The sequence below is a fragment of the Corvus brachyrhynchos genome, unplaced genomic scaffold, assembly GCF_000691975.1.
Source record: "Corvus brachyrhynchos isolate BGI_N302 unplaced genomic scaffold, ASM69197v1 scaffold285, whole genome shotgun sequence".
Classification (NCBI taxonomy): domain Eukaryota; kingdom Metazoa; phylum Chordata; class Aves; order Passeriformes; family Corvidae; genus Corvus; species Corvus brachyrhynchos.
This window is the reverse complement of record NW_008238323.1, coordinates 487,057-500,846: the sequence shown is the minus strand read 5'-3', so window position 1 is coordinate 500,846 and position 13,790 is coordinate 487,057. Positions and strand designations below refer to the sequence as shown.

At 48.5% G+C, this 13,790-nt stretch overlaps 1 long non-coding RNA gene across 1 annotated transcript; it reads left to right on the top strand.

The window, feature by feature from the left end:
• The first annotated feature begins 6 nt into the window (after positions 1-6).
• On the top strand, positions 7-1,772 carry LOC108446754. The gene is made up of 2 exons (XR_001862047.1): positions 7-182; positions 1,456-1,772. It is a non-coding gene; the product is annotated as an uncharacterized LOC108446754 (long non-coding RNA).
• The last annotated feature ends 12,018 nt before the right edge of the window (positions 1,773-13,790 follow it).

The window sequence follows — 13,790 nt, the reverse complement described above, 5'->3', positions numbered from 1 at the left end:
TCACCGCAATATAACAAAAGTATCAAACTGTTAGAGAGCGTCCAAAGGACGGCTACGGAAATGGTGAAGGGCTTCGAGGGGAAGCCGAATGAGGGGCGGCTGAGGGCACTTGGTCTGTTCAGTTGGAGGAGACTGAGGGGAGGCTCATCGCGGTTAGAACTTCTTCGTGAGGGAGCAGGAAGGTCAGGCATTGATCTCTTCTCTCTGGTGACCACTGACAAGATGCAGGCAACGGCTGGAGCGGTGCCAGGGAGGTTTAGGTTGGATATCAGGGAAAGGCTCTTCCCCCAGAGGGTGCTGGGCACTGCCCAGGCTCCCCAGGGAATGGGCACGGCCCCGAGGCTGCCAGAGCTCCAGGAGCGTTTGGACAGCGCTGCCAGGGATGCACAGAGATTGTTGAGGGGCTGGACTCAATGGTCCTTGTGGGTACTTTCTAGCTCAGGATATTTTGTGATTCAATCAATCAGGATCATTTAGGTGGGAAAAGCCCTCCGAGATCATCAAGTCCAACCTGTGCCAAATCCCCACCTTGTCACCAGCCATAGCATAGAGTGCCATGTCCAGGCCTTCCTTGGACACCTCCAGGAACTCGGACTACAACACCTCCCTGGGCACCCCCTTTCAACCCCTTTTCATGAGGAAACTCCTACTGGTGTCCAACCTGAACCTCCCCTGGCACAATCTGAGGCCATGTCCTCTCCTCTTGTCCCTTGTTCTCTGGGAGCAGAATCCAACCCCCCACCTAAAATCACAGAATTGTTAAATTTGGAAGAGACCTTTAAAATAATCCAGTCCAATTCCCATCCCAGCAGCCACCACCGTGTTCACCATTAGATGGCAGCTCAGGATGGGAATAGAGCAGCACGTCGCTCACAGAGGTGTCCAGGAGACCAGAACGCAGAGATTCACTCAAATTCGTATTTATAAACCTCAACTGGTATTTACTGCACCATTATAAAATAATCACAGACTGACTCATTAAAAGAAAAGATTTTTCTTTTCCATTTTAGGCAGCATTTGCGACTGGAACTGCTTGGGAAGCAGCTCAATAAAAGCAATTTGTTTCCTGAAAGTGGTGCCCAGCTGCAGCAAAAGTCTCATGGAGAAAAAATTGACAGAATGGGGAAAAAAAATAAGAGACATATTCCTGAGAGGGCAGTAATCTGGTGTGCAGGCACCTCCCCAGCACGAGAGCCTGGGTTTAACTGAGTTTGGAAATGAGCAGAGGAGGAACTTGCTGCCCATGTAAAGGCTCTGAGCAGGTGGCTATTTTTGGATCTCTTGTTTAGGGTTAAAAAGCCCCAAAGCTCTGCAGCTAGGATTTCACCCAGATAGGAAGAGGAAAATATTTGAGCTAACACAAATATTTACTTGGCTAAAAACTGTAAGAGCTCTAGTTGTTACTGCAGCTCTCCATTTACCTGCCTTAAAATGTGCCTTTTTCTTTGTTTTCAGAGAAGCTCTCTGCAAAGTCTCCAAGCAACTTTCAAGCACTGATCTCAAAGAGGGAAACATGCTGGCATGTGGGCAAATATTACTTGTTCTCTTTATCATACAGTCACAGAGTGGTTTGGAAGAAACCTCAAAGATCATCTCATCCCACCCCCTGCTATGTGAATAGACACCTTCCACTATCCCAGGGTGCTCCAAGCCTCGTCCAGCCTGGCCTTGGACACTGCCAGGGATCCAGGGGCGGCCACAGCTGCTCTGGGGAATGCTATATAGCACTAAGTTTCCAGGTACAATAAATTTAAACTGTCTAAAGCTGTCCTCAAACACTTGCACATATTCCACAGCCTTCTGTACCATACTGTGGGAATCCCCTCTCAGAACACACCTGAATGCAACTCTTTTTCTTCATCCTGTCTGCCCTTCCCTCTGCACCTTCCTCTGTTTTCTGCTGGGGCAGGAACCCGGTCTTTCCATGGGAAGCACCTTTTCAAACAGCTGCTTCTTGGCAGCAGAGCACAGAAGCAAGGAGATGTTCTAGGAAAGCTGGAGGAGACGTGTGAAACACAAGTACTTGACGCATGATGGGGGTTATCACCTGTGTTCATCAATCAAACCCAAAATAAATTTTTTATCTGCTTTGCTCAGCTGCTGAGGGCTTGCAATGGTGGAAGGGTATCACAGAACAACAGAATATCCTGAGCTGGGAAGGTCCCACCAGGGATAGTCATGGAGTCCAGCTCCTGGCCCTGTGCAGACACCCCAACACTCCCACCCTGTGCATCCCTGAGAGCGTTGTCCAAATGCTCCTGGAGCTCCAGCAGCCTTGGGGCTGTGACTCCTTCCCTGAAATGCTTGTTTTCAGCTTTGGTGGGAGCTTGACAAGTGCTCTCAGGGGCAGGCTAGCACCTTCCTTAGGTGTTAGGATCAGGGCTGGGGCAGCTGATCTTGAGCTCTTGTTGGGATTTAACCAGGTTATTCCCCCACTGCACCAGCTGCCTTGGATATTTGGGTAGTATGAGCTGACTCCAAGAGAGCTTTTGGATCCTAACCAGAAAATTCAGGCAGGTGAGTCCAAAATCATATTCCTGAAAACTCCTGCATAGGAAGCAGCTGCCTCCTGATGGTACTGGTACCTCAATTCCACAGGACTTTACCTTAAACTCTGCTGGTGCCATCCCTCTTGCTCCCCTGTCCATACTGCCCAGCCCCGGTGCCTGTGCTGTGCATGCCCAGGGCCATGTCTGCTGTCCCAGCAAGTACAGACAGCAAACACACAGCTGTGCTTGGACCTGAGCCGAACCTCCGCTTTGTGCTCTGGGAGCTCCTGCTGGGAACATCCTCCCGTGAGGGGCTGATCACAATGGCAGCAGAAGTTTCTGTTATCGATCTGCATGAAGACACTGAGGGTACATTCACCAACTCTTCTGAGACTTGTTGCTTCTGCAAGGCTGCGATCTCTCTTCGTGGCTGTTTTGTGTCTGGGCTCTGCTGGGATTTTGCCTTCTGGGCACAAATTGAGTCAAATATGCCCAGAATTAGATTCATGGAATGGTTTGGGTTGGAAGGGACCCTAAAGATCGTCTCATTCCACCCCCTGCCAAAGTACGAAGTCTGATTTTGGGGGTCCCCAGACCAGAACCCAGGAGCTCTACTGGGCTCTGGCTGAACCTGGGGGTAGATTTTGTTTGTGTTCTCGCTTTGTCCCCCACCCAGACTTGGAGCAACTCCCTGCCCATGGCAGGAGGTGGGACTGGATGACTTTTAAGGTCCCTTCCATCCCAAACCATTCACTGATCCCATGATTCTCTCCTGTGGCTGTACTCCTGGGGTTGGAAGGGGGCTGCACCCCTTATCCTGCCGTGGAAAGGCCCAGCAGGCAGCAGGGAGTGTATAGGTACAGGAGCGTTCTCTCACATAAGTCCTTTTGTGTCTTTAGCTGTGGGTAAATAAGTGGCCTTATCAGTGGTACTAGGAGCTGACAATCAGCCAATGTCCCTGACAGTCATCATCCCTCCTGACCAGAGGGACAGGTGAGTGGCAAGACTGGCTGGAGTTACGTTGTCACTGGCTGGGGTTATGTTTTTGTGGCAGGTCTAAAACCACATGGAGTTCATCTCCAGCCAGGGGACCTTCCTGCTCACCTTCCAGGCTGACACTCAGCTCAAGCACACACCCAGCTTGGGACAGTCACTTCTAACAGAGGGGCAGGTGGAGACACAGGAAGGGCTGTGCTAAAACCCCTGGAACACATAGAAACACTGGGGCTGACTAACCAAGCTTAACTCCAGCTTGCTAAAACACACCCCATATCTGCTGTGCTATAGAAGAGGGCCTGGCCTGTTCTTTGCACGGGAATGGAAGCCAATTCGTCAAATCCTTTTGTAGATATCTTGGCATTTCTCTTTGAGACACAGCTTTTGGAGTCCAAGGGTTATGTGGGGATATTAAACTGTCATTCACAAAATTACACACAAATGGTTCCTTGTCCTAATGTTTAAGCAGAAAATCTTGAAGACAAAGACATTATAAATTGAAACCAGCTTGAATGCTGCAAACACTGGGGCTTTCAAACCATCAGATAGCTGCCTACACCTTCTTTCTCTGAAATACTCTCTGCTGACCAGCCTATGATCTCCTGTCCTCCTTGTCCCAGATGCATGGCTCCTCCAGAGCACAGCTCGCCCCCACTGTTTGCCTTTTCCTCCCACAGTCAGCAAAACAGTGTCATTTGGACACATGGTAGTCAAGTTCTCCACCTAAAGGGCTCTCCATGAGCATCTTAAAATTACTCACCCAGGTAGTGAGTCACAGGAGCAAGATCATAGAATCACAGATTCGTTAAATGTTTTGGGTTGGAAGGGACTTGAAAGATCATCCCATCCCACCCTCTGCCATGGGCAGGGACACCTTCCACTGTCCCAGGTTGCTCCAAGCCCCATCCAGCCTGGCCTTGGTCACTGCCAGGGATCCAGGGGCAGCCACAGCTGCTCTGGCCACCCTGTGCCAGGGCCTGCCCACCCTCACAGACAGCAATTCCTACCCAAAATCCCATCTAGCCCTGCCCTCTGGCAGTGGGAAGCCATTCCCCCTTGTCCTTTCACTACATGGAAAAGGGGGAAATGCACCTCCAAAAGGTGGACTGAACTTCATCAGAGATTTGCTCTGCATCAGCAATTCTGTCTTGGTCACTTGAAGAGCTCAGTTATGTTATATATTCCTCCCTGTGGCTTTTAAGAAGAGATGCTTCCATAGGGAGCCAGAAGATCCTTATTTAAGCAGATAAGTTATTTATATGCCTATATTTGTGTGCTTTTATCTGTATATACATGTACATATATAACTCATCATAAGTGTATCATCTAAAACATGTGAACAACCGAAATGCTTTTGATGCCCTGCGAGTCCTCCTAAAACACAGACAATTCTTTGCAAGGAGAGGTTAGCTGCACATCCTATTTAAATAATTTCTGTCGTGTGTATGCTGTACCCAGAGCAGGGGTGAGGAAAGAGCTGGGGAGCTCAGCGTCACGACAACCGAGTATCTGTCCTCGCTGTCACCACTGCTGAAGCGTGATGCAGCAGCCACAGCATCTTCCCCACGCTGCTGGTGACCTGCCTGCCAGGATCATAGTCAAAACAAAAAAACCAACAAACCACAGCAATCGGTGGTGTTCTCTTAATACTCAACTTTTTTGGCATATTGTTCAAAGATACGGGTTCATCCACCCCCTACACACCCAGCTAGGAGGGAATCACTGGTAAAACAAACCTCCTGTGTGATTAAATAACCTTGTAGCTAAAGTTTGTGTTTATTCAGTGCAGTTTTTGACAGCAAACCCATTTACGCAGGTTGTGCAGGTCTATGACTGCTCGTTCCTGGCTTTAAGTGCCAGGAACAGCCAATCTCTGTGATGAGTGAATAAAGGCATCATGTAACTGCCTGATCATAAACACTTTCTGGGATAAATTAAATCCTGGGTTTACATTTGCCCTAACCTGTCTAGCTCATAACCAAGAAGTACTGTTTTAAATGTGCTTTTGATTAATGAAACCTAAATTATCCCTGGAATCACAAATATTGCCCACAATTTAGTTACAATTTAAACTATGGGGAATTCTGTTTAAACAAAAGAGAATGGTTGAACCCTGAAGCAGGTGGGCCAGAGACAATATCCTGGGCAACCAGCTCTGGCTGACTCTGCCTTGAGCTGCAGGGGGCTTGCTCTGGACAGCCTCCACTGGCCCTTCCCAACCTCAGCTTCTCTTGATCTGTGAATCCTGTCAACATTTCTAAAGCTGAGTGTGCCTTGTACTGTCAACTCAAACTCCCTTTGTTGCACTGCATCTCCTAAACAAAATGGATCAAAGAATCCTCCTCCTCTCCTCTGCTACAGTCATGATTAATGTGGCAATGCTGGGTTGGCAGTCGGACTCAAGCACCTTAGAGGTGTTTTCCACCCTTAAATGATTCCATGATCCTATAACCCTGTCTGCTGTTTTTGCAGCTGCCCTGCTTAAGAGCTCCTCTGAATCAGCTGATAGACCACAACCAAACTTGCTTTTCTCTTCCAGGGGTTTCTCCACCTCCCTGCTGGCAGACAAAGCATGCAGGGACCTAGGACAGAAGCAGTCCTTCCAGACAGGACCTGGCTTTGCAGAGTTCTGCTCAGAGCTGGGAGATGAGCTTGGATGATGCCTATTAACACAACCTGTGCCAAAGTTTCAGACAGCAGACAGCTTTCTATTCATGGCACAGCAAGAAGCAACAGCCCTGAACATCTAAATTTCATGTCTGTAGCAATCTTTCCAGCATCTTCATTTTTTATCCCAGTGCGTGGCTTTTGTGGTCATTCCTTACTATTCTTATGGTCAGAGATTCTTCCTAAGTTTCTGATCCCCCCCAGCTCTCATGATTGCAGTGTCTTCCTCTCCACAAGACGCAAACTAACCCCGCTTTGATCCCAAATGTCACCTCTGAGGTCATCCTTCCCTCCCAGCTCGCTCCATGCCTGTCCTCCAGTCATCCAGCTACTTCCTCTTTTGCTATTGCAACAACTCTGACACAAGCCCCCTCTTTCAAAGCTTTCCCTATCTGTCCAGCTTACTAATCCTCTCTAGCTGTGCTGCCCTCCCCCTCTCCAGCCTCTCCCCTCCGCTCTGCCTGGTCTTTTCCAGCGTGCCGTGGCCCAGTCACATGCGGTGCTTGGGAAGGTCATATGATGGGTAGGGACTGCCGCGCAAGCCTGTGGCAAGGGGCCCCTATAGGTTGCACACCTCCAGCTCCCACCCTACCCCTCGGCCATCAGCTGCCCCGTGACTCACTCAGGTGCTGGACCTGCATCCTGGATGGGCACGGAAGGGGAGACACAAGGAATTGCACAAGGAGCTGTTTAGTGGGTTGGGTCCTGCACCCATATCCCCGACTGGGGATGTCTGCTGCTACTGCTCCCCTGTCCTACCTGCCCAGCAGGCCTCTGTTTAGAAGATGCCACCCTTGCTCTGTAAAGTATATCATAGAATGGAATCATAGAATTATTTGGGTTGGAAAGGATCTTAAAAATCTTCTCATTCCACCCCTGCCATGGGCAAGGAGACCTTCCACTGTCCCAGGCTGCTCCAAGCCCTGTCCAACCTGGCCTTGGACACTGCCAGGGATCCAGGGGCAGCCCCAGCTGCTCTGGGCACCCTGGGCCAGGGCCTGCCCACCCTCACAGACAGCAATTCCTTCCCAATATCCCATCCAGCCCTGCCCTCTGGCACTGGGAAGCCATTCCCTGGGTCCTGGCCCTCCAGGCCTTGTCCCCAGTCCCTCTGCAGCTCTCCTGGAGCCCCTTGAGGCCCTGCCAGGGGCTCTGAGCTCTCCCTGGAGCCTTCTCTTGTGCAGCTGAACACCCCCAGCTGTCCCAGGCTGGCTGCAGAGCAGAGGGGCTCCCCCCCCGGAGCATCTTGGTGGCTTCCTCCCGTATCAAGACATGGGGGCTGTTGTTCCCCAGGGCTGGGGCAGCTCTGCAGGTGGGGCCTCACCTGAGCGGGGCAGAGGGGCAGAATCCCCCATCTTGAGCTGCCTGTCACACGGCTGACGATGCAGCCCAGGGTATACCTGACCTTACAGAGAAGCCCTTTTGCTTTTCCCCTGCCCTCACTTCAGTCTTTCTGCCTGTCTGGCCTTGGACTGGGAAGTCCTGGGATGAATGTCAGCAGCATCTGTACATTATAGACAGGAACACGAGTACAAGGCACTAAGAAATGCCCCAAACTCTTCTTAATTAATTACAGAGCCATTGACTCTTCCTATTAAGCTCCACACACTCAATAAACACAATAAATGGGAGATGTTAGGCAATTAAGAATAAATGGCCAGAAGGTGAAACAGTGCCTGGTGAGGACCAGCATCTCATCATCCCATTGCACACTCGGCTAACAGATGTGGTAGGTGTCCTTTTCATTGAGACACTGAGGAATAAGACTTGATTCAGGGGTGGGATAACCGATGAGTTGTCAAAGTAAAATGTGCAACCTGGTGGAAACCGAAATGAGTAATACTGTTGGTGTAAATAAAGCCAACATCTGAGAAAAGCAGGAGACTCCCTGTATTTCCAAGGTTGACTTGAGGCTTTTCCCTATCTCAGGCACATTCCAGCTCTACACCCTGCATGGATTGGAGAAAACAAATGGTTCAAACAGGAGGGTAAAGGAAGAACAGGGTGCTGGAGAGCAAATGATACTGACCTTGATGATGCACAGGAGCATCTTGTGCAGCTTATTCCTGTCCTCAAGCTGTTTGTCACCCTTTTTCTGAAACACAGAAGCTAGTGCGTAAAGTCTATGTTTGTGGTTTAAAACACGATCCCTCTTCAGTGTGTGAATCACAGTGAAATACTGCCACAGGGTCTCCTATATACCAGCTGAATCAGCAGTCAGGACCAGAAATAGATGAAGAGCTTGTGTGAGCTGACACAACAACTGCCCAGGAAGAAACAATTACCTGAAATTTGCAACCATAAAGCTTGGGTATATATTTACAATAATGGTGAGAACTAACATGTGTTTTTATAGGACTTTGCTAAAGTAAGTAACAAATTAGTTGGTTTTAATAAGTAGACACTAGAAGTCGAGTGGCGTGCTCAGAGTTTCATGGGTTTGGTGTCCATGCAGATTTACAGGATCAGTTTTGAAAGCCTGGGATAGATTTAAAGTGGATTTAAGAGTGCTGAAAATTAATAATAGTGTAATAGAATGGGTTTGCATGTAAGTGACCTTAAAGATCCGTCTGTTTCCAAAGCCCCTGCCATGTGCAGGGACACCTTCCACTAGATGAGGTTCCTCCAAGCCCTTTCCAACCTGGCTCCAGACAACTGGTTTAGGGGTTAGTCTGGAGAGTTTTCAGAAAAGAAGGAGATGTCAGCTTACTCATTATTCTGCCAAAATGCCAAATTCCAAGATTTTTTACCTGCAAATTACTGGAAATAATCCCAAAGCCAGAGCTCTGCCCTGTCCGACCCATCTCAGTGGACAGGAGAGCCACTGCCTGCTCCACTGGAGCTTCATCCCAGCTGAGTGTTGGGTACACCTCACTGGTGGTGTTACCACATCCACTCCCCACCTGGGCCAAACATTCCTGCAGATTTGAAGAAAAAGCATTTGGATAAGGATATGCACTCTAGAGCAATCCCTAAAGCTAACAACTGCCCTACCTGCTCCTCTCTGGACTCTCTAGCAGCCCAGGCTCCTCTTACAAAAAAGACAGAGGAGCAGCCTAAGTGATTTAGTACTTTTTTAGTATTTTCTCTTTGCTGGATGCAGGAGACTTAAAGCAGAAGCTCTGTTGAGGACTCACTATCTACCAGCTGAAGGATCAAGTAATCACAAACTTCTGAGATATCACATCCCACCAAAACAGGACCTCGGAAAGGAGCAGAAGCAAAAATCCCTCTGGCCACCCACAACACCTCCACACTGCCGATGGGCTTGGCTCCAAGTCCATGTTCAAGCCCAGACACGCTCAGCATTCATCCAGCTTGGATGGAAAAGTGTGAATTTTGCATAAAAGCATAAGAAGAGAGAAAATACGCGTCATTCCCCAGCACAGACCTAAAGGCATCCTTGTCTGCAGAGTGGATGGAGCAGGCCCACTGCACACCGCTGGGCCTTCTGTCTGACACAAAGCAGCAAAGCAGCCTGGATCTGTCTCACAGACCACGGGACATGCTGGGAATGACAAGCTGAATTCCACTTGTCTGCTTGGGCACAGCGAACGGGCATCAGGACACACGGAGCTCTCCCTGGCTTCCAGCCTGAGCTCCTGCACAGCCCTGCTGGGGCTGAAGGAGGGCAAGATCACTTGAGGGTCTCACAGCAACCCAGGGACTCATTCAAGACATGGGCAGGGGCAAAAAGAGATAAAAACCATCATAAAAATCACTTCATGTTGCTCATACGTGTCTGAGAAAACAGCAGAAATTTGAAGAAGTAAGAAGAATTTTGTCTGTGGTGAAGGGTGGTCCAGCAGCAGGACCAGGTTCCTGCTGTGGGGAGGGGGCAGCCAGCAGGGATCAAAGCCTCCTGGAAACCTCCCAGTGGATGGCGATGCCTGGAGACAGGTACAAACTGTAACCCTGTGTGACAACGTTCACAAGAATTAGCATTTCGCAGGAATGTGGGGATTTATTCTTCAAGGCCCACCATATCCGCGAGCACTACAGCCCAAACACTGCACCAACAGAGCATGTGCTTGATAAGAACCCAGGAACAGATGCCAGCGGATTTAATGTGGGACAGGAGGCCCATTGCAGGTTTGCAGACTGCTGGCAGGGTCAGCTGTAAATATTCCCTCACAATCAAAGGCATTCATCTAAGGATTACATGCTGGGGGCTTTGTGGTAAAGTAAATTTGCAACTAACAGGACCATTAATAGTCAGACAGTTTAGTTGGCTCACTGGCTGCCATTTATTTTCCCCCCAGTCATTTTTACTACATCTAAATACCATGCGGATGTGGGACTTGAATGAGGTGTCTTAAGAAATCAGCTTAGAAGGAGTAGGAGAAGGGGTTACCTCCAACAAAGAGAGCTCAACGGGGATTGAACAGGGATATCAATAGTGGGTAAGGCCACTGAAGCATGTGAGCTGATTTCATAACCTGGTGGAGATTAGCCTCTTCTGTAAGCAAACAAACCTACACAGGGATATGAAGTATTGGTCCTATAAAGCATGTTCATAGAGGGGCTGTATTTGAAAGGCTGAGGAGGGGAGGCAAAACTTTGTGGGGTAAGGAGTGGCTGTGAAACAAAGACACCACGGCCTGTTTTCACCCCAGTTTGACACTCTCAGAACAAAAACATCCAGAGCAGAAACTGTGCCACAGAAATGATATGTCCCTGCTCGGCAGCAAGTGCTAAGCATAAAATGAAAATGGTGTGATGGGATGATGACAAACCAAGAGTTCCCGGGCTGAGCAGGCACAGGGTGATACAAGGATGAACCTGGGATGGTATTTCACTGGAGAGCCACCTCTCCAGGACCTCAGACCCCTTGGGGTGCAGTCAGCTCTGCACCCCTGTCTGATGTGGGGGTCCTTCCCAGGCCTTCACCCCAGCTCAGTGCACACCGAGGTTGCTGCCATCCGAGCAGCCCTTCCCTGTCTCAGCTTGTTCTCTGCCTTTCCTCCTCCATCACCTTGGAAACAAGTAAGGCAGAAGGAGCCATGCTGGAAACTAGCATCAATTCCATTGGATTCTACTGCCTGTGTTTTGTAATTGAGTATAGTAACTGTTTCATAACTAAAAAAACTAGAGAGAGAGTGTGAGTCCCTTTCTCTCCCCTCCTTCTATCCTGTAAATCCTACTTCCTCTTTCCTTGGAGAAAGGAAGAACCAGGCAGGAAGAATGGAGGGTGGTTAAAACTCTCTCAGGTTTCTAAATGTACTCCTTGACACTGAATATCTGACCTAAAGCCATGACATCACTCTTTAGCTTGTTCAAATGAAAAATTCTTAATTGGAGCATCTTTAACTCTGGTTGGTGTGCCATTGTTTTCAGTAACAAGCACCTCAAGAGCCACAATTTTTCCCCAACAGGAGTGGCCAAGTGTTCCACTTGTGCCTTCCCAGAAATGTGAAGCCACAGGAATACTGTGCAAATCCCTCCTGCAGCCGTTCATATCAGCAGCAGTACCCTGTCCTGGGCTCAGAATACTCTGCTGCTCTTTCCATGGCAGGTCATCCGTGGGAGGATGAGGGATGCAATGTTGGTAGCGCTGTTCATACAAAAGGCTGCTGTTAGTTTTCCTTGTTATCTCCAGAACTGCTCACACCGGAATTACTCTACCTCTAGAGGTTTTTAAAGAGGTGGTGTGATGATTAAGGGTTTTCCCTTTTACTTTAACGCTCACCTCTTTGATGGTGTGGCCATTTCTGCAAGGAAAGCCGGTGTCTACATGCTAATTTTAAAGACAGGGGAAAAGAGGCATTAATGACAATTATTTTGCAGAAGTCTTCAGACTTCAGTCTCCTGGAAGTCCCTTCTGTCAGGAATGCTGAACTCCTGCAGAAGACGCTGACCATAACCCAGGTTTGAGATGCTCCCCTTTTATAGAAACAGCATTGAAAGTGTCTCCTTGATGGATGCATGGGTGTGGAAACCTCTCAAATTAAGTGCTGCTGCTGTAAAACCTGTCTAGTCCTTCCCTGAGAGCACCAACAGACTCCAGACCTTTAAATATTTGGGCATCTTAATTTACATATCATACTGATTTTAGCTTTTTGCTACTAAAATAAGCTTGATTCCTCTCATGTACCTTCAACCTCCACATTTCATGAGTCTACTCTGACTCACCGTGGTGCTGAAGAAGAAACCAGACTCAGCCACCCAGCACCCACCTGCAAAGAGCTTGTGACTACAGCTGAGTGGAACATTTTTCTATTTCCTATAAAAATGCTCATGATTTCAAAAACATTCCTCTTCTACTTTTGGACTGAATTGAGACCTTTAGGAAATCATGTAGGAATGGAGCCAGGGAGAGAGGAAGAAAGCCAGAAAGACTCCTCCAAGAACAGCCACTATGTCCATGGGCATTGCCCCCCTCACACCAGCTGCTGAGGTAAAGCCTCCAACATCCCTACAAGTGCTGTAACTCTCAAGCTTCCATGTCTTTTAAAGTGGATCACTATACATTTTACCCTGGTTTATTATTTATTACTTACTACAATATCCAGAAATTCCATCTGGGAGCCATGAAATCTTTCCCAGTGAAAAACTAATCAAAACTAGGAATTTTTCCTTAGAAATATTTGGCTTAATGAACTGCAATTTTCCAAGCAGCTCTGGGTGGGAGCCTCCTTCCCCCCAGGCCACGAGGGTTACAGAGAGGTCAGTGCCGAGCCACACTCCGTGAGTTGATACAATGCCCATCACGACAAACCCTGAGCATCTCCCTGGATGATCATCACCTTTCGGCTGAAGAAGCCAGGAATTATTTTGATGCACTTTTTCCTTGCTGTCGCTAAGCTATTCTCATTGCTACTGTCATTCTTGGAAGCCAGAGGCAAAGACAAGGACTCCCCTCCCAGAGCCCGGAGTTGCACAGACAAAAGGAAGAGCTTTACAATAGTGGTTAAACCACGATACTGTCGTGGTGTTCAGCAGTCTGGAAGGGGTTTGTTGGCACCAGAAATTTTTTTAAATTATGAGGTATTTGGTGATGAGGCTTGGCTGATTTATATCCTGCAGGAGTAAGTCCAGTAGTGGTCAGCAGCTGAGAAATCTGGATCCTTTTGTTTTTTTTCAGTCAGTGCTGTCAGGGTGCTGCTCCTCGAGAGGGACCACACAGCTGCAGAGAAGAGGCTGCATTCTCAGGACATTCTGCTCAATCCCACGCTCCCTGAGGAGCATGAGCATCATCTCCAGCCTCTGGAAACAGGACATGCTTGAGGCAATCCCAGAACATGTATTCATCCTGCAGAGTCAGAAATTAAGAGGTTCTAGAAACAATCCCCGAAGAGGAGAGGAGCAGCAGTCCCCAGCCACAACCTGTCACATATAAGAGAGCTACAAGGAAATAGAAGTAGAATAGAATAGAATAGAATAGAAGTAGAATATTTCAGTTGGAAGTGACCTGCAATGACCATCTAGAGCAACTGTTGATGCACACAGAGTCAGGAGGCTCAGAGATGTGGGGTACAAACTGAGTACTCTGAGAAAGCACTGCCAGAAAGTCAGATTAATTGTCTCCTGGTGAGGGCTAAAGCAATTCCTGTGCCGAATTGCCTTCCTCCCTCCCTTCTTCCCTTCCTCCCTTCTTCCCTTCCTCCCTTCCTCCCTTCCTCCCTTCCTCCCTCCCTT